The following is a 6,196-nucleotide window of genomic DNA, read 5'->3' as shown; positions in this document are numbered from 1 at the left end:
TACCGATTTGAAGTCTTATCTTCAATTACAGTTTTGATTGAATTATTCTGAAACTTGGTACCTATATCCTCTGGGGCACCCTTCACAAACTAATAGCAAGATTTGAAATTTAGAATTTTATTTTACTAAATTTAAAATTTGAAAGTCTAACTTCTCTTAAGAGTTTTAATTGGATAGTTCTGAAACTTGATACCATGTTTCTCTTGGGCATTCTTCACAAACTAATAGCATTTGGGGGTGGGGTGGGTCTTTTTTAATAGAAATGGAACATTGAAAATTTAAAAGTCTATCTTCACAATAGTTTTGATTGGATAATTCTGAAAGTATTCCCAGGTTCAGTCTTCATAAATATGAAAGATATTTAGCAAGTTTTATTATTATTATTAAATTAACAAAATTTAAACAGAAATTTAACACTGAAAATTGTCCATCTCCTAGAGTTTTAATTGAATGGTTCTGCTTCGTACTATGATTCTCTGGGGTAGTCTTCACAAACTAACTGACAGATATATATTTTTTTTTTAAAATGACGATGTAGCATTAAAAATTATTCTAAACTGGTCTTTACAAATTAATGATTGTTCCAGCCAGTACACCACAACTGGTATATCAAAGGTCGTGGTATGTACTATTCTGTGTGAGACGGTGCATTAAAAGATCCCTTTCTACTAATGGAAAAATGTAGCAGGTTTTCTGTTTAAGCCTACCGGCCTCAGTGACGTCGTGGCAGGCCATTGGTCTACAGGCTGGTAGGTACTGGGTTCAGATCCCAGTCGAGGCATGGGATTTTTAATCGAGATACCGACTCCAAACCCTGAGTGAGTGCTCCGCAAAGCTCAATGGGTAGGTGTAAACCACATGCACCGACCAGTGATCCATAACTGGTTCAACAAAGGCCATGGTTTGTGCTATCCTGCCTGTGGGAAGCACAAATAAAAGATCCCTTGCTGCTAATCGGAAGAGTAGCCCATGTAGTGGCGACAGCGGGTTTCCTCTTAGAATCTGTGTGGTCCTTAACCATATAACTGTAAATAAAATGTGTTGAGTGCGTCGTTAAATAAAACATTTCTTTCTTTCTTTCTCTTTAAGCCCGTGTCGAAATTACCAAATGTATGTGCTTTCTTGTCTGTGGGAAAGTGCATATAAAAGATGTTGCAGCATTGAATACCTTTTATATTTACTAATTCAAGTATCACCGATGACCACTCACAGTGACACACCTATCACAGCCCAACTATGATGCTCTGGTTTTGAAAAATTGATCCATGCACTAAAATCACAACCATAACAGTCATCATATCAACTAAATTAAGGCCAATTTTGCATTGCATTTATCAAGCATACTAAGGCAAATTCATAATTTACCTGTATTTTTCTTATTAATAAGATATAATGCTAAGGATACAATTTTTGATATGACATATTTCTAATTGCATTCCCAGGCTGTACAGTCATAAAGTAGCAGTTTATTTAAAATGCAGTCAAATAGTTTTTCCTCGATTTTTACTTAAGACAAAAAATTCCATTGTGCTGAAATAAATTATTCTTGCTTTTCATTAAAATGATAAAGACAAAAAACAAACAAGATTAAATAATAAAACATTTAATCCATTTCTAATAAAAAATAGACAATCTCATACAAATATGTGGTTTTGACTAGATAGGCTAATATTGTTTAAATTTTAAAAACTTGTAAATTATTTAAGTACATGTAATAATAAAAAAAAAAGTGTATAAGTAAAAAAGTACATGTATATTGCTTTTAAAAATAAGCACTGAAGTCCAAGTAAGCTTGTAGGTCTTATTATACACAACCCTGTGTAAATCCAGTATTGTATATTAAATTAAGGTTAATTAGTAGCAATTTTCACTCTTGACTAAAACTCAATGTGTGAAAAATATAATAGAAATTTACACAATTGTAACAAATTATCTTTAATTATGGTGTAATAATGAAAGTGACTTTTAAAAAAGAAGACATTTTCATACTTCGTCATAACTACAATAAATGTTTCTGGGGGTTTTTGGTGGGTTTCCCTTTCATGGTCCATTCCTTGACATGGTGAGGGGGCTTGTATGTCTCAGTGACCCAGAGAGCTGTGCCAGCAGGAACTTTGGCTTTTGTTAGGGACACCCAAGCTGGACTGGTCATAGGTAGAGGCTAGACTGATATGGACTACGGGTGAAGTAACCCTAACAAAAACCTCGAGTGCTGAAGTCAGAGGTATTGGGCTGCACGGCACACTCTAATAGACCACACAATACCATGCATCAACAGCTATTATGACTTGGGGGGGGGGGGGGTGTTCAAAAAGAATACTGAATCAAACAATAAATGCATTATACTGAACAACTTATATTTTACTTGAAATATGAGTATGTGACAAAGCAAATTTTCACCAATCTCATCTGACTGTTCAAGCTACTGGACGGAAAACTTGAGGAACCACAACAAAGATAAAAAGGAAATGACATTAAATACAACACTAAATACAACATGAAGAAAATGAAAGGAATATTAAATATACTACATCATCACAACATCACCGCAAAAGCAATGAACAAAACCTTTTAGAAAAAAACAATGGATGTAGTTCCCTTTTTCCAACTTTTGGAAAACATCCTCACAGAACCAAGTTTCCAAAGTGAAATTTGTCATTTTTTAACATCAAATTGTAATAAAACAACTAACCTTACTCTTATTTTGTAATATTTTATGGAACATCATAATAAGTCTTAATTACACTAACTGATGTTTACATTAACTTAATTTTAAGTTAAAAATCAAAAACCTACATCACAATTGTTGATGTCATTGTTTATTTTCACTTACGCTTGACAACAGGTGATCCTAACCATCACCTTCTTCGATCTTAGCTTGAATGTTCAACATGTTTTAAAGGCAATATTTTCAAAATATAAGAAATAGAACTGGTGTGAACCTTAAAATTCAGACAGGGTTTTTTTTTTTCATTTTCTTTTCGATATTGTTACAACAAATTAAATAAAAATTTCTGTTTTAAAACATGTTCAATTGTTATTCAGCATTCACAGAATCTATATCACAGTATTGCACATCTTAACTACAATGTCTGTGTAAAATAATACCAAAAACCTTAAATATTTAACCCAATATATAATCAGCACCACTCTGGAAATCACAATATTCTATTGACAATCTTGCAGATTTACTGTTGATTTACATATACAGTTTTGAAATTCTGTGAATTTATTACAAATAACTGAAAAGTGGCTTATTTTAACTAAATATTAGTCATTTGATACAGAACTGAAGTCATCTATCAGCATAAAATATAATTAATAGATATGTTTCCATCTGTTTTTTGTCTATTGCCTAATATCTTTTGCTAAAGCGAAATACAAATATAGCTTCAACAAACTCCTCTATTTTTCGTTTATCAACAGATATAGTGAGTATGTAACTCACAAGATTCGTCACAAGTGGTTTTAAAGGGGAGAACAAGTCAGATATGAGCCGTATGTGTTGGAAAGATGAATACTTGGATGACCAACACATACTGACACTTTAAGAAATGAAAAACGTGTAATTTAAGAATCAATTTTTAAAAATGTGATTATTCCTGCTAACTGGAGGCAGTCATTTTGTTTCTTTTTCATCCCATCTAGAGTACATCAGTTTACGACAAGGTGTTTCGCTTTGATCAATCTGACTAGTAAAACAACATAAATGACTTGCTAATATAATAAACTATTTAACTAAATATATTTCAGTTTGCATTAACTGAACGAAATTGGGTTATATTATTTGTTTACATTAAGTTAACGTCTTGGCGTCTATTCCAAATAGTTTTGTGTTTGTTGTCAGTGTGTTTCTTTAAAATATTAAAATGACATCTTCTTTTTAAAAAATCTAAAGAAAAAATGCATACTATTAGACCTATTGGTAGCCTACATTGGCGTAAAAATTACAACTCACGATACAAAGTGATAATTTTATTTTCTTTGGGACTATGTAATCGGTCAGTTCTGCGAGTTTAGTCAAGTTGGCTGATAATATCCATTACCATTTTAGGTGTGGCAGATTATTTGTATGAGAATACAATACCCTGTGATGTTAATAATACTGTTACTATTTTTGTGTCTAGACAGCAGTAATTAATTGCCTTGTCTGGTTACCTACCAAATATACACCTGCCAATCAGAAATCACAGGTGGAAGCAACTAAATGAATAGACCAATTAACACTGTTTATCATTTCAGTACGTAAGAAAAGTCTTTGGTCAATGATATTATATAATACACCAATACATGATATTTTCTTAAAAATTATAATTTTTATTTCTCAGATTATGAGTGCTCGCTGGGGTAATAAGGCAAAATATCAAATGGGTTTATGACAGAGGTATTATGGGTAAGTTATAGGATAAATATATATTAATGTGACTGTTTGTTGCATTGTATGATATTTCCGTCCAATACAATTTTGTAACAATTAGTGTTATACATTAAATATATATTCTTGTTTAGAATATCAGTGTCTGTATATTTAATGTGTTTCGGATCATCATAATATTTATAAGTAGCCCAAACTGGATTTGATCTCCCAATAATTTCGTATATATAAAAAAAATACACATTAGGATGATCAGAAATGCAATTAATATTTTTAGCAGAAATTTTTTTAATATACAATTACAGTCATTTATCATGCAATCTACTGACAGAATATGATGACGAATAAAGCAAAGTCATATCTTGCTAATAGCAGGATATGACTTTCGACGTCACTCTTGTGACATAACACGCATAGCTACATTACAAAATTGCTATTTCTGCAGGATAAAGATAATAACTTGTTAATGACATCAGATATCTGCTTTATCCTGTTCAGGCCAAATGAACAAATTCCCATTCTTACCTTCACAAGATAAAGCAGATATCCAACGTCATTAACTAGTTATTCTCTATTAACATATCTCTTCTAGTTGGCAACATGTTGACAACTGCAGCAAACTCCTGTAATAACCAATGGTACTTATGCAGTTTAGTAATAAAATGTAGAAAGCATCTTTGAACTATATTTTTCCAACTTCTCTTCATGCTGTACATTTGCATGTTATTTCTTACATAAAAAAACCTTTTGTGAGTCACATTATCTCATAGAGCTATGACAAACATTTTCCACTTCAACGTTTTTAAATATGACCTAGATTGTAAATAAGATATAAAGGAATTGAAGAATGGCACATTGGGAAGCAAACAAAAGTTGATTCTATATACTAAAAATGCTTAATTTATAATAATAATAATACTTACAATATTTAAAATTACTGCAGCTAAAACCTGACTGATATTTTAACTAAAATAATACCGTTACTGTCCAAGGTGAGTATTTTCATACTGATTCATTTAATAATCTTCTAGTCAAAAGTGAGGCACAAATTACCTGTAACAAATAAAGTCTACATAAACAATATGTAACAAACAGTCCATAAGGGCTATTCTAGAATCACACATTGGGCTGGGGTTGAGTAGGGTATGAGATTAGCACCTAGCGGGTCAGCTGTATTTTTTTTCTCCTATGCATACATAGTTTAAATAAATACTACACTTTACACTGAGTTTTTCCCCAAAATCTGTGTAGATAGTCAGCCCTCATTAGCCGAGACTATATAAATGGCTGATGTGTATATAGCCAGAGTTCAACAAATCCGCTAGCCCAATGCCCAGAGCTAGTGCTTTTTAATACAGGGCTAGTGGCTTTAAAAAAACAAAAATCAAAACACAGCTAGCTCACGTTTTTCCTCCACTGATATATGTTTGATAAATGTTATCCTGACATTGGTCATCCACAATGTCAACAAATCAATTAATATTCAACTTGAACTAGATTTCTACAAAATGCAGTAACAAGAGTTTCTACATCGTCAATACAGACTTTCTTTTCTTTTCATTTCATGGACAGGAAACCTTAATAAAACGCGTGTTTGAATTGGTTGTACAAGTCACGTGGTAGTAAAATCTCACATGTCAGCAAGGTAACAAATGTGTGAATGGCCAGTCCCAATTAATTAACAGGCTAGTAGAACTGAAATACAACCCCAGCCATGTTTAGAATTACTGTGTTTGTCTTATTTGTCTTCTATTTTAATGCCTTGCTCACTTAGGGATGTTGGCAATCAAGAAACAAAGCCGGCTTGACCTGTTTAATGTG

Source organism: Gigantopelta aegis, chromosome 6 (assembly GCF_016097555.1).
Source record: "Gigantopelta aegis isolate Gae_Host chromosome 6, Gae_host_genome, whole genome shotgun sequence".
Lineage (NCBI taxonomy): Eukaryota > Metazoa > Mollusca > Gastropoda > Neomphalida > Peltospiridae > Gigantopelta > Gigantopelta aegis.
The sequence above is the reverse complement of the archived record's forward strand: the minus strand, read 5'-3'. Positions refer to the sequence as shown.